The following is a 25,352-nucleotide window of genomic DNA, read 5'->3' as shown; positions in this document are numbered from 1 at the left end:
GTCTAAGAGGTTTACTAATCCCGCTCACCACTTTTTGACCCCCCCCAAGACACACGCAAATCTCTAAACCAGATTATATTGTTGCCTTTATAATAAACAAACCAAGTTGGTATTTTACTCCTTTCAATAAAAGTTTAAAAGTACAAAGTGGTGGTTAAAAGCACAGTCTGAAAAATAAATAAACATTGAAAAAAAAAAAAAGCACAGTCTGGAAATTTCACAGACCTCATTTAAGATGAGCTCTGTGGCCTTGAACAGGCAACGTCACCTTCTCCAATCCGTACCTTTCTCACCACCATATTCATTCCCCCAGCTGCATCAGCCGTCATGTCCCACCCTGGATCCAGACAAGCATCTCCACTAGCCTGCTGAACCAGTGTGCAAAACACCGTACGTCTCCTCTAGGATCTCAAACCAGTATCATATCATTGCCCACTTTCACCCCAACCACAGCTGTTTGCCAGGGTCAACACCTCAAAGCATTCTTTGAGTGCTCTCTTGAATCTCGATGCTGTTGCTCCTGTGGTGTATCCTTTATTCATCCCTCTGCCTTAAACAACAGTCTTCACCACCTTCTCTGATGCCTGGGCTCCTCCCCACTCAACCCACCTTCCTTCACCAGAGCTACCTGGCCAAGTTAGACACACGACCTGTGTCTCCTTCTCAAAAAGTACTATTTATTTGTCTTCAGATTAACAACAACAAAAAATTCTTTTTCATTATGAGAAATGTGTAAAATCACAGAATTCTAAAGAAACTATTTATAGTCCTAGTGTACAGAAATAAACCAGAATATCTCCATATATGTCCTCCCAATTTTTACCCATACATATCTTACATAATATGAGGTCATTCCTTTCATGAGCATTTTCTCCTGTTATTAAAAACTCTCGAGGGGCGCCTGGGTGGCGCAGTCAGTTAAGTGTCCGACTTCAGCCAGGTCACGATCTCACGGTCCGTGAGTTCGAGCCCCGCGTCAGGCTCTGGGCTGATGGCTCGGAGCCTGGAGCCTGTTTCCGATTCTGTGTCTCCCTCTCTCTCTGCCCCTCCCCCGTTCATGCTCTGTCTCTCTCTGTCCCAAAAATAAACGTTGGAAAAAAAAATTAAAAAAAAAAAAAAAAACCAACTCTCGAAATGTCATTTAAAAAAAATTTTTTTTAACGTTTATTTTTGTTTTTGAGACAGAGACAGAGCATGAACGGGGGAGGGTCAGAGAGAGAGGGAGACACAGAATCGGAAGCAGGCTCCAGGCTCTGAGCCATCAGCCCAGAGCCCGACACGGGGCTCGAACTCACGGACCGTGAGATCGTGACCTGAGCCGAAGTTGGATGCTCAACCGACTGAGCCACCCAGGCGCCCCTCAAAATGTCATTTTAATAGGCATAGACTACTTCATGACACCTATCTACCAAAATTACTTAACCATTCCTTTGTTTCCAGTCTAGGGAGACTGCATGTATACAATAATGTTAACATCTTTGGTCAAACACCTTTGCCTATATCTTATATATTATTTTCTTGAGACACAGTCTCAGAAGTACACAGACTGATCAAAAATTATAGACATCTAAAAACCAAACATACTGCCAAACTGCTATACACATTTCACTCTCATTATCAGGAAGCATCTTTTTTGGTAGCTTAGCTGCATAGGATGGGCCCCTGCACCCTCTCTAGTACAGACATCCCAGCAACAAGGCGGTTTCCTTACAGTGGTTCCTGACTCCAATAGTAACATTCCAGGCTATATAAAGACAATACAGGTACTATAATCAACAAAGTTTGAAACGCAATATTTGAAGTAATATCTAATCTAACAATAACTGAAGATAATATTCTAACAATTTAATAAGCAGAAAACAGTTTTTCTTAACTGCAAAATCACTGTTAAGTTTTAAAACCATCTTTTTTTTTAAAAGCCTACTTCAATATCTATTCGGAGAATTGCTAACTCTTTAAATACTATTCCCCCACATTCCCTATACGTTTTTCATCATTAATTACATTTTTGAGAAAGAGCATTCTGGTGTAAATACAGAAGCTGTATCTATAATAGCATGAGTTTTAAAACACATTTCTGGAAGACTTTCACTTATATGAACTATAACCACACTAGCAATTTATTACATAGATCTGTGTTTGTTTCATCACGAGCAAGATTGATTTGGCCCCTGACCTCCTGGAGTATTTTGCTGAGATTACACTGGAATCAGAACAAGAAAGTTTGTATTTCTAATTTTAATGGTGTAAAAAGCCAGCTAAACTCTAGTTACTACTGTGAGACAGGCATTATCTAAATGCTTTCACATTTATTCAAATACATTTTTTTGAAGACTAATTTCGTAAAAAGCACAAACAGCACAGAAGAAACTTACTGCCCTTCGTGCAAAATGACCCAGGTGTAAGACCAAGTGGTTCAGTCTGCCACTAAATGCACACAGACACCCCGGAAGACCTGTCGCCTCAGCCCATGGCCTCTCAGCCCAGAAAAGGCATGAGACGGTGACACCTCACAACCTTAACTCCACTTGCCCAGAATGGGCTCAATCAAGGGCAGTAATTCCAAAAAGAGCTCTGTTCCTCTTCAGCTTAAAAACAAACAAATTGCAACAACTATTCTTTACCACTGCTTTCGATTCTTCCCCCAACATCACAAAAGTGAAAAAGTGTCTTCAGAAGAGGTTCCTTCTGTGCTGACCACTCACAGACTCTCCACGTTTCAGGAATCCAGGCACAAGATGGAACTAAAGGCCCTTCCTTTGCAATTCATCCTGTTACACGTCTGCACCAGAATACCAAAAGTGTAAGTATCTCCCACTTCTGTGCAACCTTCTGCCATTTTTCCTCACTCTTCTGTTGACAAATTATACTCTTCCTCCAACCATCAAGTCCGATTTGATCAACTCCCTGTGAAACTTGTATCCCCTGCAGATGTGAGGACAGTGCTTCCTGCCTCCCGCTGGCGTGTTAATTAAGTGCACACACGTTCTGCTCTCCCACTTGCCACCTGCAGGTTTAAGTACCACCTCCGACCACTCTGTTCCTGGTTCCATGCCCTGCACACTGCACATTTTCAAAACTCTGCATTCTTACTCTCACCTGTGTTTTAGATGGTTGAGATGGAGAACACAAGAACCCTGGATAACGAGTCCTTGCTACATGGGAGTTCAGTAGACAGTAAATGTTCAAAAATTTAACATTCTCTTCAATTTACAAACATGAAATTATTTCCTTGTTTTTTAAAGTATTCACTAAACCCTTTTCTACCCTTAATTTTCAAAAATATATCGAGGGGCACATTGATCGCTCAGTTAGTTATGCATCCGACTCTTGAATTTGGCTCAGGTCATGATCTTAGAGTTGGTAACTTCAAGCTGCATGGCATGTCAGCAGAGTCTGCTTGAGATTCTCTCTCTCCCGCTCTCTGCCCACCCCCCCCCCCCACAAGCACTCATGCTCGCTCTCTCTCTTAAATAAATTTAAAAATAAACCTTAGGGGCGCCTGGGTGGCGCAGTCGGTTAAGCGTCCGACTTCAGCCAGGTCATGATCTCGCGGTCTGTGAGTTCGAGCCCCGCGTCGGGCTCTGGGCTGATGGCTCAGAGCCTGGAGCCTGTTTCCGATTCTGTGTCTCCCTCTCTCTCTGCCCCTCCCCCGTTCATGCTCTGTCTCTCTCTGTCCCAAAAAATAAATAAATGTTGAAAAAAAAAAATTTTTTTTTAAATAAAAATAAATAAAAATAAACCTTATAAAAAACAAATCAAATGTCCAAGCATGATAAGATCATTACCTTATAATTCTGGATAATCTATATGGGAATTTAAACAAACAAAAAGTTTTACCTGGAAATCACATCAAAGCTTTATTAAACCACCTGACCAGTGAATGGTTCAACACCAACAGGGCATACTACCACAAATTATTTTAAGGGAGCATTCCAAACCACTTAACTTAATCCTGCTTACTGAGAACCATTATTTGTTGTTGTTGTTTTTTCAAATTTCTTAAAGTTTACTTATTTTGATAGAGAGACAGCATGGGGGAGGGGCAGAGACAGCATCCCAAGCAGGTTCCGCGATTTCATTGCAGAGCTTGACGCAGGGCTCGAACTCACAAACCATGAGGTCATGACCTAAGCAGAGATCAAGAGTCTGACACTTAACGGACTGAGCCACCCAGGCGCCCCCATTATCTGTGTTCTTATTTGAAATTATGCTTTCAGAAGTGATATTTTATCTTCACAAAGTAGTAAGTCAACTTCAAAAGACATTAAAAACTGTAAAAGATTCAAATCCTCATTATACCATGTTGGCCATGGTACACTTTCATTCAACAAGTATTCATTAAAGACCAACGATGGGCCACACACCACAGTAGGCACAATACTGATTTACAAACAACAGGAGAGAACCATGGATGATGACGAGCACAAGCTCCGCATCTGTCTGCACCGTCAGTGACTACTAACATGTCAGCTTTGAAGACTCTTAAGTAACAGCTCCAACTTATAAAGACAGATGCAGAGAAGCAAAGTGGGTTTCCATTCCACTAGCAGGTGCACCTCTAGCATGTTCCTACAGAAAAACGGTTTATAAGCAAGGTGTCGGTTGCAACTGTCAACTTTGGATTTTATCAAACTTCTTTCATGTGTAAAGGAGGACAATAAAGTAATAAAAGAATAAATGCAAGGCTGGCTTCTAGAAGCCAACTGCGACCAAAACAGAAGCTAAAATTATAGATGAAAGAAGGGCACCTTGGTGGCTCAGTCAGTTAAGTGTCCAACTCCTGGTTTCGGCTCAGGTCATGATCTCAAGGTGTCCTGAGTTCGAGCCCCGCATCAGGCTCTGTGCTGATGGCACAGAGCCTGGTTGAGATTCTCTCTCCCCACACTCCTCTCTCTCTCTCTGCCCCTCCCCTGCTCACGCTGTCTCTGTCAAAAGTAAACTTGAATAAAAAAAATTATAGACCAAAGTCAGTGAATAACTAAAAATTCTTAAAATGTTTGAGAAAGCTAATTAATAAAACCAAAATAACCCAACAAATTAGCCCGATACCTAGTGGTCCATCTAAAAGTTCTGCAAAGATGTGTAAACTGTATCATGAGGCAAAACCAATTCTCTATTATCATCATTTAAAGTATCTCTATTACTATTCAAACAGGTACTTTGTTAGATAACAGTACCTTTTGTTTTTCCATCTTTCATGTGAAAATCACCTTTTCAGTCAAAACCAAACTAAAAAGAAATACTCTGTAAACATAAAAACATTAATTATAAAATTTTAGTTTTAGTTTTTTGGAAATGAGATCAAGCAGAAATGATGAACACAATCATCTCCCCATAGGAAGCCTGACTTCTCATTTAGTTCTCTGCATTTGCCACTTACAACCTAATCCATCCCTCGTGTCTCCCCATGCGCAAAGAGCACCACCACTCATGCATCTCGGTGGAAGCCTGGAGTTACCCTCAGCGTCAGCCCTGCCGCTGTGTCTCATAAGACACCAACACACTGCCTGCGTCCCCCAGGTCTCCAGGCACTCCCCTTCCGACTCCGTCACTGCCCTACTCTGTCCAAGCCACACACATCCCTCAACTGAATCATTACCACGCTTCCCTCAACCTCTGTTCGTCCCAACGGGAATGAATGTGATCCTTCAAAAACACAAACCTGATCTCATCATTCTTTTCTTAAATCCTTCTGCCCTCGAAATAGAGCAAAATATGCTTAACATGATGAATACAGTTCTGACGGTCTGTGTCCTGCTTACTAATCTAGCCTCACTTCCACACCTTTGTTCCTTTTTTCTCTGCCTCTTGTTTATTAGATTCCATTATTTCAAAGGTACAGAACACGTGACCCACCTACAAAGTTAACAAATTGTAACATTTAGTCACATTTGCTTCATATGTTTTTAGATTAAGGACTAACTTACTATAGACGGACTTGAAGACCCTCAGTTCCTTTCCCCTCCTTCCACAGATTGGCAGTCATCCCCAAATGAAGAGTCATCATTCCTATCCACGTTTTCACTTTGTGCTCATGGACATATCATTTTACATTGTTACAAACATGCTAAAATGTCCATGCACAAGAGTTTCTCAAAGGCAGCCCCTGTCAAGCTACACTGGGTGACTCATGAAATCAATGTATTGGGTCATGGTAGTATTTTACTAAAAATTGGAATAATGTAATAAAAAAAGTGTGTTTCATTTAGTAGGAGTATTGCTTCTTTAAAGAAATTTCAGTTATACATGGAAAGATCTGTGTACACAGTGGGTCACAGAAGAATAAAGTGTGGAAGCCACTCCTTGAGAGTACATACCTAGAAGTAAAAACTCCAATCAACAGAAGAGACACATCTTCAACTCTGACACACTGGTGATTTAGATAATTATCTACCTGGGAATTAAAGTGTGAGGTAGAGCTCTGGATTTAGTTTCTCACATATGGATAACCAATTGTACCAGCAGAATTTACAGACTAATAACTTCCACACAATATTAAATCACCCTGCCCCCTCTCTTCATTTTACATTCCAGTGCCTTTTTTTTTTTTAAGTTTATTTTTCAAAGAGAGAAAACACAAGCAGGCTTGGAAGTGCAGAGAGAGGGAGGGGTGGAATCCGAAGCAGATTCCAGGCTCTGAGCTGTCAGTGCAGAGGCCGACATGGGGCTCAAACCCATGAACCATGAGATCATGACTTGAGCCGAAGGCAGATGCTTAACCGACTGAGCCACCCAGGCGCCCCAACATTAGAGTGCTTTTATGTCCTCCGTAATGTTCTGACATATTCTCCAAAAAGGCCACGCATAGCTTTTTTTTTTTGAGTTATTTCTAGTAATTCACAATTACTATCCTTTCCTAAAAAAAAAAAAAAAAAAAAAAAAAAAAAACCTTAACCCGTTCTAACTACTCCATGAATACACCCCTCACTTGTCGGTCATTCAGTCAAGGCTGGCTCAAGTTTCAGCTTGCCGCCATCTTCCATTTTGGAACATTCAGAATTCTAAATCAAACTGCAAACTGCCAGTTAAAATGTATCTTGCCATTATCCCTGCCGTATTTCACGAATTTGGTATGTTAAGCTACTATTTAAAGTGAACTGGAGCACTTGGGTGCCTCAGTTAAGCATCTGGTTCAGGTCATGATTTCACGGTTCTTGAGACTGAGCCCCAAGTTGGGCTCTGTGCTGGCAGCATGGAGCCTTCTTGGGATTCTCTCTCTCTTTCTCTCTCTCTCTCTCTCTCTGCCCCTCCCCCATGCTCTCCCTCTTTCTCTCTCTCTCAAAATAAATAAACTTATAAACAAAGTGAAATAAATATCCTCCCTGGCCTAAAATTTTTCACGTTTTTCTTTTTTTTTTTTTAATGTATTTTTGAGACAGAGAACTGCTGAGATACCCAGGCACCCCTTAAATGTTTACTTGCTAACTCAAAGTTAAATGTTTCATGAGGGAAAAAAAACTAATCTCAAGACACACATCAGCTTAAACTTAAGAAGGGTGTTAAGGTATCAAATCAAGTGATTCCCTTTCCTTTCTGAAGCTTTCACAATCATGTTAATGAGGTTGAATTTACCTAGAACGCTGCCACCATCCAAAAAGTGCCATTGCAATTTGGCTTGCTTTTCTGCCTGCAACGACAGTGGATAATTAATTTAAGACCAGCAGCTAGCCCTTCTCCATTCGCAATGGAGACTCAGTGCCACTGTCACTGGAGCAGGCCACAGAGACATGCCAACCAGCAGTGCGGGTCATCTGCCCCGGAAGCTTTCTGTGTAAGATTCATACTTAGAACACGAGCTGTTCCCATCTATCCCACGTCCTGGGTGAAAGGTGGCAAGGAGGGCCTCCCAGGGTCCGTCAGTCTCTCATAGGTAACGGCCACCATACTGCCCAAAGCCACTCTCTAGAATGACACACAGCCTATATTTTCACTCAGAACATCTCAAACCTTCCAAATTTGATGAAAATTTACCCAGCCATTTATCACATTTTAATTACAGACACAGACACAGAAATTTAATTTTATTTATAAAGTTCAAAAGGCCCCACGTAGAAAACTAGGACTGGAGAAAATAGGGGCACCTGGGTGGCTCGGTCCGTTAAGTGTCTGACTTCGTCAGGTCATGATCTCAGTTCATGGGTTCTAGCCCCACATCAGGCTCTGTGCTGACAGCTCAGAGCCTGGAGCCTGCTACGGATTCTGTGCTCCCTCTCTCTCTGCCCCTCCCCCGCTTTTTGCTCTGTGACTCTCTCAAAAATAAACAAACATTAAAAAAAAACTATAAATAAAAAACACTGGAGAAAATAGAAAATAAATTCAGTAAAAATATTTGCCAAAAATATATTGTACTTATTACAACTCAACTCCTCCTTCTAAACCATGTAATAGATTAGTAAGGTTCTACAGTTGTGCTGTCTAGAACTTATGCAAGGTAGCCACTAGCCACATGTGGCTATCGAAATTTTAGTTTTGGGGCGCCTAGTTGGCTCAGTCGGTTAAGCATCCGACTTCGGCCCAGGTCATGGTCTCACGGCTCATGAGTTCAAGCCCTGCGTCAGGCTCTGTGCTACAGTTCAGAACCTGGAGCCTGCTTCAGATTCTGTCTCCATCTCTCTATGCCCCTCCCCTGCTTGCACAGTCTCTCTCTCTCTCTCTCTTTCAAATATAAACACTGAAAGAAATTTTATATAAATAATTTAAAAATTAATTAATTAAGTTTTAGTACGTTCAAATAAATGAACCTAAAGACTCAGCAGTCTTTAGCAGCCGTATTTCAAGTGCCGTCACATGTAGGGCTGCTTTACCACACTGGGCAGTGTTTCCACCACAGACTCCTACCAGGCAGGCAATGTTGCCACAATGTTGCCACAATGTTGCCTACCAGGCAGGCAATGTTGTTCACAATGTTAAAATTTGTGAACTGTGCTAATCAAGTTAACTTTAAAATATAGTTTTACTACCACATACAAATTTCTGTTGAGTCTCAGAATCTAAAGATCTCTAAAATATGTTAATAACTATGTCAAAATATTATATCTATTTATTTTAGTAATCTTTACATCTAACATAGGACTCGAACTTACCACCCCAAAATCAAGAGTCACGTGCTTTTTTTATTGAGCCAGCTTGGTGACCCTAAATCTACTTTAAAGAAATACAAAATCGTATTTGCCTGAAAGCATTTAATGATTCTATTTATATATTTCCCAGGATACAAAGTAAGAGAAATATTTTTTGCTTGTTTAAAAAAAAAAAAACACATTGTGTATGTGTTCAAGGAAGAAGCAAAATTCATGCTCTAAAAAGAATTCCACGTCACAAGTGGCAAAGACAGATCTCCTCCTCAAGTTTTGGGTTAAATCAAATTTGATTTCCTTCCAAGTTTGGGTTAAATCAAAAGAATATACTGATTGGGATATAAGGATAAGAGAGCAGGGACTGCTTTCACCTGCACCAGGAGCAAATCCCCTATCCTCTCTCACTTCCTCTCCGTTTCTGTAGAGACACCTTGGTGGTGAGAGGGGAGAGCTGGGACTATTAACTGCCTAGAATCAAAGGCACCGTAACAACTCCCAAACTCAATAACTGAAAGCAAATAAAGAAGTCTCACAACTCAGTAATAAAAAAGATAGATGACTCAATTTTAAATTGAGTAAAGGATCTTAACAGACATTTCTCCAAAGACGATAAACAAATGGCCAATAAGCACATGATGGTAAGTAATGATGCTCAACATCATTAGCCATCAGGGACGTAAATATAAAAACCACAGTGAGATGCCATTTCACACCCAATGGGATGGCTATAATAACAATTAAATAAAAGCTAATAACAAGTGTTGGCAAAGATGTGGAAAAATTGGAAATCTCTTCCATTACAGGTAGAATCTAAATAAGTACAGCAGTGGGGCGCCTGGGTGGCTCAGTTGGTCGAGCGTCTGACTTCGGCTCAGGTCGTGATCTCACGGTCTGTGGGTTCGAGCCCCACATCAGGCTCTGTGCTGATAGCTCGGAGCCTGGAGCCTGCTTCAGATTCTGTGTCTCCCTCTCTCCCTGCCCCTCCCCCGTTCATGCTCTGTCTCTCTCTCTCTGTCTCTGTCAAAAATAAATAAACATTAAATAAGTCCAGCAGCTTTGGTAAACAGCCTGGCAGTTACTACAAAAACTTACACATAAGCATTACCATATGACCTAGCAATTTCACTTCTAAGTATACCCAACAGAAGAAAAACAAATACATGTCCACTCAAAAATTTGCAGAGGAATGTTCACAACAGCATTAGTCAAGAATCAAAAAGTAGAAACTCAAATGTCCATCAACCGATGAAGGGATAAGCAAAATGTAGTATATACACGTATACAACGGAGTATTATTTAGCAATAAAAAGGAATGAAGAACAAATATATGTTACAATACGGATGCACCTTGAAGCATTATGGTAAGAATGCTTCAAGAAGCCATTGACTAAAGACCACATATAGTATGGTTCTATTTGTACAAAATGCCCAAAATATGCAAGTTCATTGAGAAAAAAAAGCAGATCGATGATTGACTAGGGCTGGGGGGATGATGGGAAATGGGGCATGACTGCTAAAGGGTATAGGATTCTTTTGGGGGGTGATGAAAATGTTCTAAAACTTATTGTGATGGTTACACAACTCTGTGGATATACCCAAACTACTGGCTTTACTCTTTAAATGGGTGAACTATATGCTGTGTGAATTATAGCCTGATGTTTGTATATGTGTTTTTACGTAAAATTAAATACATAGCTTATAGGGCACTTGGGTGGCTCAGCTGGTTAAGTGTCTGACTCTGGATCTCAGCTCAAGTCTTAATCTCAGGGTCATGAGTTCAAGTCCCATGTTGGGCTCCACGCTGGGCATGAAGTCTGCTGAATGAATTAATGAATGAATGGGAAAATAAATGCATAGCTTCTCACTTCCCTATTAAGCTTGAGTTGAGTAGGCTTTATAAGGGGAGAGATGAGGCTACCAGCCCAATGAAACCAGTCACACAGTGAGCCAGGGAGCCTGACAAAAATCAGAGGACGAATGTGAGCCCAGAATTTGAATGGGCATTATCCTAAGCCTTTACCAGGGGATGAGGTTTATGACTCCCAAAATCCATGTCCCTGAGTTTGAAGACAACCCCCCAGCAATTCTCCCCTATACAGCCCCCATAGGAAAGCACCTGTTACTTTAAAACCTCATCCAGGGAAATTTCAAGGTACAAGGCATCAAGTCTACAAAGACTAAAGCACTGATACACAATCAGTAATCAGAATGTAAGTCTGAGAGTTTCACTGGTTGAATGGACATTACAAACATACAGTCCTTTGATCTTTTCTATGTTTCCTCCCTTGGGTTCCAAGTTCATACTCTGGCTTCAAAGACAAAAAAGGTTTTCAGAAATACCTCATTACAGATTTGGAAGAATTCAACTCTCTCTCAGATTCCTCAATACCCCCCAAAGATCCTAAGGTCCCCTTTCAATGTTTAAAAATTCTCTTTCAACAATGCAACTACTCCTAGCCTTAGAACTTCAGAAGCCACATTATGCCTCAAACCCAGAATTTTTCACAACTCAGAACCTATTACACATCACAGATATTCTCCACTTCCCATCCAGATTCACCTCACTGCAGTCTTGAAATTCTCAAGACATTTATGTTTTTATCTACCAGTCAATTCCTAGGCATCTGCCAGAAAACCAAATAAAACACGTTCCCCAATGTCTCCACTTCCTGTTCTAGGCAGGTCCCAGAATGAACATGAACTCCTGTGGCCAAGCCACCAGTATAAAAAATCTAACAAAAGTATTATATGGAATAACTACTGAGATCAAATGACTGTTAACTATCATCCTAAGCTCTTAACATATGTTTACTCACTCAACCCCCTTACAACACTCTTTGTGGATATGACTATTATTCTCCACTTTACAGAACAAAGAGCAATTTGATCTAAGCCTGGTAACTGGGGGACCCAGAATCATATGAAGGTTAATAATGAAGGAAAAGTCCAACAAGAGCATTTAACAAGCCTTAAACTATAATTAATTCTACCTACCCCACCCTCCTATAGCCACCTCTCCTTTGAATTCATTATCATACCCGTCTTTACCTCATCTGCTGCCAAACACATATGCCACAGACCACAAGAATTCCCTTGAAGGGCTAGATCCTTTATTGGCATTAACTGAACCAGTAATTCTCAACAGTGTTTCTTAAGTACAGAATGTATTATTAAGGAAAACCATTTTAGATTTTAATGTATTTACTTTGCCACAGGTAAATGACTAAAGGCACCAAAAATATAGTAATGCACAACTCTCTTCCAGATTGTGAACTGAGTTGGGGGACAGGAGGTAAAAATTGAGTAGCTATAGCATACTTCATTTTACTTCATTATATAGAAAATGCAATGTCCTGTACTAATACAAAGCAGTTGAAGACAAAGAAGTACATTTTCTTTTCTCTTTCATTTTAAAAAATATTATTTAAAAACGCACAGTAAACATCTCACAACCTACCCTGATCCTCAGAGAAGTGAGGAAAGGGGAAATAATTGATACAGGCAAATCTCCATCCCTACAAGCTATTTTTACTATTTTTCATCTACCATTTTTAAAAAGGAAGTATTTTGTATTTCATCTACTATTTTTAAAAAGGAAGTATTTCATCTACTATTTTTAAAAAGGAAGTATTTTGGGGGCACCTGGGCTCAGTCTGGTGAGCGTCCAACTCTGTGGCTCAGGTTATGATCTCCCGGTTTGTGAGTTTGCACTCCGTGTTGGGCTCTGCGCTGTCCGTGCAGAGCCTGCTTGGGATTCTCTCTCTGCCCTTTCCCCACTTGCATGTGTGTACGCGCATTCTTTCTCTCTCTCTCAGAATAAACTTCATAAAAATAACAATGAAATTAAAAATTAAGAAAGGATGGGAACGCAAGCTGGTGCAGTCACTCTCGAAAACAGTATGGAGGTTCCTCAAAAAATTAAAAATAGAACTACCCCACGACCCAGCAATTACACTATTAGGTATTTATCCAAGGGATACAGGTGTGCTGTTTCGAAGGGACACATGCACCCCCATGTTTACAGCAGCACTATCAACAAGAGCCAAAGTATGGAAAGAGCCCAAATGTCCCTCGATGGATGAATGGATAAAGAAGATGTGGTGTGTGTATGTATGTGTGTGTATACATACATACATACATACATATATTATGGAGTATTACTCGGCAATCCAAAAGAATGAAATCTTGCCATTTGCAACTACGTGGATGGAACTGGAGGGTATTATGCTAAATGAAATGAGTCAGAGAAAGACAAAAATCATATGACTTCACTCATATGAGGACTTTAAGAGAACAGATGAACATAAGGGAAGGGAAACAAAAATAATATAAAAATAGGGAGGGGGACAAAACATTAGAGACTCATAAATATGGAGAACAAACTGAGGGTTGCTGGAGGGGTTGTGGGAGGGGGGATGGGCTAAATGGGTAAGGGGCACTCTGAGGAATCTACTCCTGAAATCATTGTTGCACCATATGCTAACTAATGTGGATGTAAATTTAAAAAAATAAAATTTGAGAAAAAATTAAAAAAGGAAGTTTTTAATAACAAAAATGTAAATGATGGCCAAAACCACCATCCTAAGCTGGTAAGGGAGAAGTGATACAAGGAATGGATAAAGCTCAATGTATGTGGAAAATTAACTTGCTAGGAGAACAGTACGGTGCCTGGATTTAGATCTTTTGATTAACACTTAGAAAATTTACATTTGAAGCTGCAAAGCGCGTCAACCCTCTGAAAATATCTCTCTTCAAAAATGTTTAAAACAGAAATTTGTGACACTCCAGTATCTGGGTACTAAAGGGAATAAGAAAGATGCAATACGAGTTCTTTAGAAAGGATAAGCAGCCCATAGAAAAGATACTCAAAGAGGATACCAAAACATCTTTTAATGTGCTTCCTTTCGAGTAAATTAATATATACAGTCATTTATCACTTTTATATAGAAACGTTTTGAGTATTAAGTAGAACTGCTAGCAGAACCAACAGTGTCCTTGCTGCCTTTTTACTGTGGACTTGAAGCTGAATGACACTGGCCAACCAACAGTTATTTAAAGATGTGGGTGCCCACGAGAGCAAGAAAACTGCAGCGAAGCAAGAAAACTCAACCAAGCAAGCATGTGAAACCACATTTGATTCTCTCTTCCAGAGACTCTGCCCTCTCATGCTCTCTTGCTCTCAAAACAAACAAAAAACAAAAACAAAAAACTAAATAAATGCACATTTAAAGATAGCAGTAATAAAAAGTAAGGTCACCCTAAAATGCTGCTGCTTTAAAGGGCCTTCCTTTCTGCTCTAACCTATAAGAAAATCCAGGCATCTAGTTATCTCACTTTCTTAACATCAAACACACAGCCTTGAGCTTTGCAAAGACAGAGATGATTCTCTCTTCCCCACTTATCCCATACTCTGCCCTGCAGATGGAGAGGGAATGCAGGAATAAAATTCTAGAGTCAAGATCCAGGATCACAGAATAGGAACAGATCTTGGTTAAATGAACATATGGCACTGAGGCCATGAGGTGACAAACAGAAACAACCACACAGAAACCAAAAGGTTCAGGTTTACTATCAAGAGTCGAAACGGAAGCAGCCAAGCAGAGTCACTGTCACAGGAATCTAGCCCAGGAGCCAAGGCGAAAACAGTTTTTAATTTAAGAACTAAGCAGTACTGATGAACATCGTAAGGACTGAGCGATCCAGGAAGGTTTCAAGGGGATGTGGAAGTGAACTAGGTCCTGACATACAGGTAGAATCCAGGCAGGGGCAGGGAGGGCATTTTCTAACAGGAGACAGCCCCTCTTCCAGAGCACGAGCAGAGTCTGGCTGCAGGACAATGCAGTGCTCAGTCTGAGCAAAGAGTACCTGAGGATGAAAGAGACCAAAACCACAGAACCCTTTAGTGGAAGAGAAAGGTACTCCTTCAACAAAGGATGAAGATACTTAAGATGGGACTTGAAGGATGTGTAAGACGGACAGAGATGGGAACTGGAGAGTGACTAGAGTCAAGCAAACGCGGCACTCCAGCTGAGCATCAGCACCGAGTCCACGGGACAGAACTCAGCGATAAGGTTGGTGGAGACACAGGCGAGAGACCACCACCACTGCCGGGCTCTAAAGTCGGTGGAAAAGCAAGTAAGCAGAAAATGGAGAAGAGGAAAATGACAAAAGCATGTGCGCCTTAGAACGGTTAACGTGACATACTTCAGCGGGATGAATGGAGGGACACAGGATGCTAACAAGATTCACCCAGAGACGGGTCTCCCTTGCCTTAGAAGGTCATATACCAATGAGATACCCTTGATTTACCTTTCACATCTGTTCCAAGTTTTTAAAAACAACCATACACACAGATAAATGTATACTGACATCAGCACTCACAAGCTGATCAACATAAACTGCTAAAATAACTAGCAATATGTATCGGAAAACTTTAAATGGTCCTATCTTGTGATTTTTCCTTAGGAATTTGTCCACAGAAAACAATCCAGATGCTTTTCGGTTAAAAAACGTAAGGGTACCTGGGTGGCGGAGTTGCTTAACCATCCTACTCTTGATTTCGGCTCAGGTCCTGATCCCACGATTGTGGGATGGGGCCCCACGTCAGGGTTTGTGCTGGCAGCAGAGCCTGCCTCCCCCTCTGCCCAATTACCCCACTCATGCACTTTCCCTCTAAACTAAAAAAATAAAAGAAAAATTCAAAAGAATTTTAAATGTATACAAGGACTGTTTATAGTAGCAAACATATTATTGATCCCTATATATCCAATACTCTTGAATTTATTAAAAATAAAATTTATTTTTATTTTTTAAATCTTTTTGTTGTTATTGTTTATTTATTTATTTTGAGGGAGTGTGGGAGAGAAAGAGAGAGAGCATGAGCAGGGAAGGGGCACAGAGAGTAAGACAGAGAGAGAATCCCAAGCAGATTCCGCACCATCAGCAACAGAGTCCAATGAGGGGCTCAAAGTCACAAACCCTTGAGATCATGACCTGAGCCAACATCCAGAGTTGGACACTTTTATGACTGAGCCACCCAAGTGTCCCAAAAACAATATTTATGTTTAAAATGAAGTTTAAAAAGAGTCTGTAGTACATTAAAGCAAAAACAGCAATATAAAAAATTATTTTTAGAAAACTATGCAAGCACTTGTAATCTGTCTCAGGACTAATGAGGTTGCAAAAGAAAAAAAACACAAAATATTCATGAGTAAACTGAGAATTCATAAAATTATGTTCAAATCAAGTATCTCTCCATACTTTAAATAATAAAAAAAAAAAAGACCTAGATCTGTTTAATGGAGGTCCAGATAAATTAGTCATTTGACAACAGACTGTGGATACAATTCAATAACAGCAGAAATCTCGAAAATATGGAAGATTTCATGGTGACAATAATAGATGTTGATATTAATAAGAGGCCAAGCTCCTGACAAAAGAAACTGGCAGACCGAGTAACAACTGGGGGACAAGACAAACAAAGAGAATGAATTCATTAATAGTCTCTTCAAAACAATGTGAGCATAAAAGTATTAGGAGAGAGACCACCAGAAAAAGATCAAGTTCTCAACTACTCCCACCAAACAAGGTCCCTTCAATAATTCCTGCAAAGTTCAATTATGAAGTGAAAAATAAAGTGAGGGGTGGGGGTGGGGGGATATTATACCAGAAACAACACCTAAGTCATCCTTTGTTCATTCAGTGAACTAGCTTACAGATGAAACAACGCGAAATTTTTATTATGTGTAAGATAAAATTGATTTAATTTTAAGAATCTGTAATTATGATTATATCAAACTAAGGCCCAGTTAAACCTCCTTCACAATTTACATGAAATTTAGGTCCCTATTAAAATTAGGTGCACATTAAGCAGACTTCTCCTATTCCAGTTTTAATCAAATAAGTGAGATTATATTTTAGTAAACTCAGTTATGTAAAAAGAAAAAACAGAAAAAGACCATAGATGTGTTGCCACTGGAATGTGAGATTATGGGTGATTTTTTTTTAAGGGTTAGAATTAAACAAATACCATTTGAAGCAATACAAACTGTTAGTCAGTAAATAAGATTTTGAAATATATGCTAATATTTCACGTATGGCTTTTTGATCTATCCAGAGATAACTGGGGATAAATTAGATAGAATTCCTCTAACTCACTTAAGAAAAGATACCTTGGGTCCCTATGACACACTGAAGACAAAACTGAATAATAAGCATTACTGATGCTTAACTATGTGCTACTTCATTTAATCCTCAGTGTAACTCAACAAACTAATTATTATCTTCAATTTCTGGAGACTGAGAAACTAAGTAACTTGTGCCAGGTAATAAGCCTAAACAGTAGCTGAGCCATCGTTCAAACCAAGCATGTCTACAAAACCCATGCTCATTACACTTAGTTATGAATTACCCCAAAAAGAAAGCCTTCAAATTAATAGAAAAAATAAAGAAGCAACCAGAGAGCATTAGGGCAATGAAGACAGGTGCACGGACACGCGGTATGCACCAGCTGCCACAGGAGGCAGAGAAAAGGTACGTACTCTTAGCCTCGACGGTGGGAAAGAAAAAATGTACAGTAAACATGGGGAGAAAATGGGAACAGACTTTCAAAGAGTGCAAGAAGCCCATGAAGAGAAAGGGATGGTAGAGAGGGCAATGGAGGGTTTTTTGAAATTATAAATATTATTTGGCAATTACTCCCCCAAAATTTTTGGTAAATTTGTAGGTATAGAGGTGAAGCAAATGTGCACTTATAACATTTAATTTTTAATTTAAGCACATATAGTTAAATGTACATGTTACAGAATATTGTTTAGAACATTTTTCTTACTTTCATGAAGCAAGTTTATTCAGATGTTTCATATGCATTTTTGTCATCACTATTTTCAGCAGTAAAGCCAATTCTTTTTTTTTTTTTATTCCAGTTCATTTATTTATTTTGAAAGAGAGAGACAGAGTGGGGAGGGGAAGAAAGAGGGAGAGAGAACCCCAAGCAGGCTCCACACTAACTGGAGCTCATCGCGAGGCTCGAACCCACCAACCATGAGATCATGATCTAAGCCGAAACCAAGAGTTGAACGCTTCTCCAACTGAGCCACCCAGGTGCCCTTAAAGCCAATTCTTTAGTCTAAAGCTGGTTTTCAAATGATAGCATCTTTATTTCCAAGCCTTGTGAGATAGATTTTGGTTCTTTTTTTATTTTAATGGATATGATACTGCCTCTAGAACTGTTATCCCAAGTCAGAAATAACCATTCATTTTTCCATTTTACACACACACACACACACAATCTCCACATCACAATCACTTATTGTTTTGCTTTTTGTGTCATCTTTAAAAGGCGTCAGAAAGACAGTCAACACTTGCAACTGTGAGGAATTTTACAAAATCAGTGTTAAAAAAGCCTTTGCCTTTTTTACTACTTCCACTAGTGAATCTAAAAATATCTGAAACTAAGCATTGATTGAAATCATTTTGATTTATAGTATGTCATCACAAAGAATTCTTTTCTATTCAAAATTAACTCCTTGAGACAGCCTGTCCTAACACGAGAGCTGTCTGCAGTGCTCTTCTCTGGGGGATAATTTCTTGGGAAGGGGAGTACTCACCTTACCTCCAAGCAGTCCCAGTACTTCTACATTAAATTAAACGCACATAAAAAGAAGGGGGAGAGGGGGAGAAACTTATTAAAGTAGGTTTGACCTAGATCGAAGTTCTGACACTTTCACATATACCAGAATCCCCCAAAGAACTTGTTAAAAAGCTCTTGGATCTACCCCCAAGTTTCTTACTCCACAGGAATGGGAAAGGGTCCGAGAAGTCCCAGTTCTAAAAAGTTCCCAGGTGCTGCTGATGCTGTAGGGCACCACACTCGAATCCAGATTACACTGGCCCTTTTCCATGACATTAAGGGTTTGGACTGTGTCTTTAGGTTATGGAGAATCATTGAGAAATTTCAAGCAGGGAAATGACATTGTAAGACTTGTGGTTTTTAAAATATCACTCTGACAGCAATATGAAGAATGGAGCTGTCTCATATAATACATTTCACTTATTTTAACATGTACATTTTTCACACTTATAATTTCCAATAGCAGGATGCATCTTGCAATCAACGCGGTGATTTTTCTTTCTTAGTGGCATGTAAAATAATGATGTGTATTATAATTTACAGGTGGCTGGTTCACTGCAAAATAATATCTCTTCAGATACAGTGATGCTGTAAGAGGGAAAAACAGGTTTTGTTCCCATTTTAGAGATCAGGAAGCAGACTTTAGGGCAATCTAAGAGACACATTTCAGATCACAGAGCTAGTAAACGATAGGGCCAAGATTAGAAAACCCCAAAATCTTGACAACATCTTGCCTCTAATATAGTACTGGGGACAACAGTGACCTATACTTGCCAGAGAGGTGGAAAAGCGATGAAGTCAAGCCAACACAGCACAACATATCTACAAGGGGCACCAAGTGGGAAATACCAAATTAAAGCAATTAGGACGAACTGCCTCAAGATTTTTATTAAAAAACTATTTTTAAAAAATGAAAACAGCCAAATCAACCACCCCCACGAATGTAGAGATCGAATCAGAACGCCAGTTTGGGAACCGCTCTCCAAAGGGCTGTGTGATGCAGCACATGACATCATGTCCTGAGGAGACAGACAATGGTCTGAGGATTCACTTTAAATTACAGCAGGTGAGACCATCAAATCAGGTGTGTGCTAAGACAGGCCTGAGGGCTAGAAGCCCGCCAGGACACCGTCCACCATCAGCTTCCTGAGGCTATCAGACAGAAACCCTAGACATTTCACAGCAACACACAGAACCAACTCTCAAACACAAAACAACAAAACAAAACAAAACAAAACAAAACACCACAAGTTGTATGCTTTTGATCAAACTTGGTTTGAAAAGGTGACTTTCTGAAATACCGTTCTGTCGGCTGCCAAAATGATTAATTCTAAAACTTAAAGGAAAAAATAAGACTAGAAAAGCTAACAAATACTATTTGTCATAACATTCTGCATACTCCCAACTCCCTACCGCAAGTCTACTAATAGAAGATCCACTAAACTATGCAAACTACTCAGCACATTCTCAAAACACACTTACACCTTTACCTGGATCGATTAAATGTTGTAACTCCTAGGAGAAGAATGTGCAAATATTCGGGTTCATCAAACAAATCTTCCTTACTAAGACAACTACAAGTTCAGAGGGGCAAATCGTCTAAGTGGGTAATTCCTCTGGGGCCCAAGTATTTTTCACCCCTGGAAGGAACTCTAAACACTACTTAAATCTCACATTCAATTTCTGATTAGAAAAATGTAAATCAGGCTTAACTCTGAGGCCACAAAGTTTTTGCTCTAATTACCATGTATGTTTAAATACTGTGACTCAGGGGGCACCTGGGTGGCTCAGTCGGTTAAGTGTTCGACTTCGGCTCAGGTCATGATCTCGCGGTCCGTGAGTTGGAGTCCCGCGTCGGGCTCTGTGCTGACAGCTCAGAGCCTGATGCCCATTTCAGATTCTGTGTCTCCCTCTCTCTCTGCCCCTCCCCTGTTCATGCTCTGTCTCTCTCTGTATCAAAAATAAATAAACGTTTAAAAAAAATTAAAAAATTAATGAATAAATAAATACCGTGACTCAGTTAAGTCAAGTTCTTTCTCACACATGTGGCTCCTGCCACCAGACATGAAGCACGTGGCTGCTCTACTGAGGCCATAAACCAAACCTTAAGAACCTAAGAAAGCATATCCAGAGCAATTAACACAACAGAACTCTTATTTTTTCCTGCTTGGTTTTAAGTTCATTTTACACACACACACACACACACACACACACACACACACACACACACGTCTTGGACTGATTTCGGGGAAAGCATTTAAATGTTTATAAACAGCCAATAACACCAGCAGTATACTCTGACAATTAAGGCACTAAAAAAGCTACAGTATTATTACGATTGAAACAACTCATGAGCAAAATAACCCAGAACTAAAGGCAAAGCATAGATCTAAATCAACCCCTCTGTCAAAATAACTATTCCATACTCCCCCAACCAGGCAAATGACAAGAGGTTCTAAGTAAGGTCTGAGTCATGCGGAGAAAACAACAGCCAAGGAACATGAGTCGGGACTTTCAACAAGTGGTAATTAATGATCATTTTCAAACCAAAGCAGATTTCTTTTATAGAGGCTGCATGCCTCCTTCAAATTCCTAATAGATGGGATATCAAGAAAACTAAACCATTATTACTACTATTATTCTTAGTCTCATCTCTTGGGTGTGAATAGATGATAAGAAAAGCTCATGCAGGAGTCACCATGAAACTCTGCCTCCCACTCCTGGACTAGAAGATGAGATGTGTCCCTGCTCCTTGAAGGCCAAAGCACAGGTCCGTGGCCCAGGAAGCAAAATGACAGCACAAGGAAGGCGTCCAGCTACAGTGGTGGCCAGCAGCCATCATGACCCAAGACTGCCCCAGCGCCGTGGCAGTGGCTGCTGTCTCTCCACCAGTCCCTCAGCTTTTCTGTTGTTCCATCACCTACACCTGACCCTTCAACAACACAGGTTTGAACTGTGCAAGTCCACTTATATAGGGATTTTTTTTTCAATAAACCCAGTGGAAAGTTTTTTGGAGATTTTTGACAATTTGAATAAACTCACAAACTACATGGCCTAGAAATGTAAAAAAAAATTTTAAGAAAAAATTAGGTATGTCACGAATGCATAAAATATATGTAGGTACTACACTATTTTATCACTTACTACCATAAAATATACACCAATCTATTATAAAAAGTTAAAATTTATCAAAACTTATACACTTACAAACTGTACATGGTGCCATGTGTAGTCAAGAGAAAGATTCATTAAACCATAACTGCATAAAATTAACTGTAATACACACTGAACTCCTGTAAACATTTCATAGCCACCTCCTGTTGCTACTGTGGAGAGCTCAAGTGGTGAGAGTGCACACTTCAAGTGCAAGGTGACCCTAATCACGAACGCTCAGTTTGCATCTCCAGTAAACTCTGTATCTCAGTAAAGGCGACCTCTCACAACTCTTGTGTATTTCTCATTGTGTTTCGTGCAATACTGGTAACCCTGAATCACACCAGGGGACCCATAAGAAGTGCCACTAGTGAGGCTGGAAGTGCTCCCAAGAAGCGTGACCTTACAAGAAAAAGTTAAATGGCGTGGCATATACATGGATTGAGGTCTGCAGCTGCAGTTGTCCGCCATTTCAAGATAAATGGATCCAGCACAAGGACCACTGTAGAAATAAGAAAAGGAAGTTAATGAATCTGTCACTGCTGCTATGCCAGCAGGCACAAAAACCTTGGACTTTTTGCAAAATACATTTTTACCCCGTATTGAAAATGCAGCTTTAATGTGGGTGCGGATTGCTAAAAGAAAGGCGTATCTCTAAAGACTGGTACGATTCGAGAAACAGCGAAGTCATTATATGACAACTTAAAGTAAGAGGAAAGTGAACGATCTAAAGCTGGAAAATGTAATGCCAGCAAAGGATGGTTCGGTAATTTTAGAAAGAGATTTCGCTTAAAAAAAAAAGTTAAGATAACAGGAGAAGCCGCTTCTGCCAACCAGGAGATAGCAGATGACTTCCCAGACGCCATTAAGAACATTACTGAAGAGAAAGGATATTTGCTTGAACAGGTTTTTAATGCAGACGAAAGTGCCCTGTTCGGGGAAAAAAGTGCCACAAAGGACATTGATAAAAACGGAAGAGAAGCAAGCACCAGGACCTAGGGCAGGAAGGAATAGTCTATCTCTACTGTTTCGTGCAAATGCAGTCCGGTTTATGATGAGGACTGCCCTTGTCTGTAAAGCTGCTAACCTCCTAGCCTGGAAGGGCAAAGATAAACATCAGCTGCCAGTGCCTGGTTGCACAGCAAGTAGGCCTGGACAGTGAGAACCCTTTTTCTGGATGGGTTCCCTGAAGCTTTGTCCCTGATCAGCAAGTGCCTTGGGGGCTGCCTTTTCAAGTTCTTTTAAGGGGTGCCAGTGTGGCTCAGTCGGCTGAGCATCCAACTTCAGTTCAGGTCGTGATCTCACAGTTCGAAGGTTCGAGACCTGCACTGGGCTCTATGAGCCTGGAGTCTGCTTTGGATTCTGTATCTCCATCTCTCTCTCTCTGTCTCCACCACCCACCCCCCCTGCCCCCACTTCTCTCTCTCAAAAAAATAATAAACATTAAAAAGAATTTTTTTAATAAAGTTCTTTTAATACTGGACAATGCCCTTGGCCAACCAGAATCCCCTGAGTTCAACACCAAAGGTATCAAAATAGTCTACTTGCTCCCAAACACAATGACTCTGACTCAGCCTCTAGATCAGGGGGTCATAAGGAACTTTAAGGCTCGTTACACACAGTGATGTCTGGAAAGCATTGTGAACACTACGGAAGAGAACCCTGATAGTACATTATGAGAGTATGGAAGGCTTACACCATTGAAGATGCCACTGTTCTAGAAAAAGCCATGAAAGCCATCAAGACTGAAAGAATATTCCTCCTGGAGAAAACTGTGTCCAGATGTTATGCATGACTTCACAGGATTTACGAAAGAGCCAATCAACGAAATCATGAAAGAGACTGTTGATGTGGCAGAAATGGTGGGTGGGTGAAGGGTTTCAAGGCATGGATCTTAGAAACATTTTTAGAGAAGTGAAAAAGCAAAAAAAAAAAAAAGTCAGAAATTATGAGGTATCCCCATAAGGTTACATGTACCAGAGTGCCTGCCCCGCCCCCAGCCTCCCCTTCTGCCTCTGCCACTCCTAAGACAGTAAGACCAACCCCTCCTCTTCTGTTTCTTCCCCCTCAGACTACACAACCCAAAGATGACAAGACTTTGTGATGATCGATGTCCACTCAGTGAAGAGTAAACACTCATCATGCCACACAGTTAATAAACTTAACTGTTGTGAGGGGCACCTGGGTGGCTCAGTTGGTTAAGCAACCGACTTTGGCTCAGGTCATGATCTCGTGATTTGTGAGTTTGACCCCCACGTTAGGCTCTGTGCTGACAGCTCGGAGCCCGGAGGCCGCTTCAGATTGATTGATTGATTCACCCATTCATTCATTCATTCATTCATATTCTATCTCTCTCTCTCTGCCCCTCCCCCACTCACACTCTGTGTCTATCAAAAATAAACATTAAAAAATTCTTTTAAATAAATAAACTTAACTGTTGTGTATGTGTGTGTCTTTGTGTGAGTATCTAATAACTGCATGACAAGCAATGTATGGGACATTTCTGTGTCATCACCATCATTGCCTACATATTCACCACAAGGAACACTGTGTCTAAGACTTGCATGGAAATGGACAGCCCATCCTTATGTAGGCATAAGGCGAATGAGAGTTAATATAAAATACTGTTAATTTTCTGTTTTATAACTGTGCTTTCAAAGAATTACATTACTATACACTATGCCTCCCTCTCTCATAACTGGAGGAACTGCCTATCACCCTATCATCACAGATAAGTAATTTTTTAATGCAACAATGTTTCCAATACTTTATTATGAATAGGACTGTAATACTGTAAAGCACAAAAGTTTTATAACGATTCATTCACTGGTATAGGAGCTAGGCTCCCGTGAAGCAATCACATCGATTATAGTAGGCTACCATAAAACAACCATATTGTTGCTACTTCATTATCACTGCATGACTCATACCCTATAAATAAACATGCATTTCTTTTTCACATTTTCTTTTGGTTACTCTTTCGTTTTTTGTTTGCTTTCGTTCAAAAAAATTTTTTAACATTTATTTATTTTTGAGGGGTGGAGAGAACAAGTCGGGGAGAAGCAGAGAGAGAGGGAAATATAGAACCCAAAGCTCCAGGCTCCAGGGCTCCAGACTGTCAGCACAGAGCCTGAAGCAGGGCTCAAACTCATGACCCATGAGATCATGACCTGAGCCGAAGTCGGACACTTAACCGACTGAGCCACCCAGGCACCCCAAGTTTGTTTTCATTTCTGATGTCTAGTGTTAGAAATATGTGTAACAGCCATAGTGTTTTGTTATCAGGTAAGACATTAATGCAGGTACTGATAGACAATTCATCTTGTAAACAGACGACATAAACTGATGGTACTGACAAATACAGTACAATACTACAAATGTATTTTCTCTGCCTTATGATTTTTATAACATTTTCCTTTGTCTAGCTTACTTCATTGTAACAATATAGTCTATAATACATGTAACATACAAAATACGTGCTGATCAAT

At 40.2% G+C, this 25,352-nt stretch overlaps 1 protein-coding gene and 1 non-coding gene across 12 annotated transcripts in view; one reads left to right on the top strand and one right to left on the bottom strand.

The window, feature by feature from the left end:
• Positions 1-25,352, bottom strand: part of SRPK2 (SRSF protein kinase 2) — a 257,229-nt gene that overhangs the window by 107,703 nt on the left and 124,174 nt on the right. The gene's annotated exons all lie outside the window — the stretch shown is intronic.
• TRNAR-UCG (transfer RNA arginine (anticodon UCG)) lies at positions 9,914-9,998 on the top strand. Its single transcript has one exon. It is a non-coding gene; the product is annotated as a tRNA-Arg (tRNA).

The sequence above is a fragment of the Prionailurus viverrinus genome, chromosome A2, assembly GCF_022837055.1.
Source record: "Prionailurus viverrinus isolate Anna chromosome A2, UM_Priviv_1.0, whole genome shotgun sequence".
Lineage (NCBI taxonomy): Eukaryota > Metazoa > Chordata > Mammalia > Carnivora > Felidae > Prionailurus > Prionailurus viverrinus.
The sequence above is the reverse complement of the archived record's forward strand: the minus strand, read 5'-3'. Positions and strand labels throughout refer to the sequence as shown.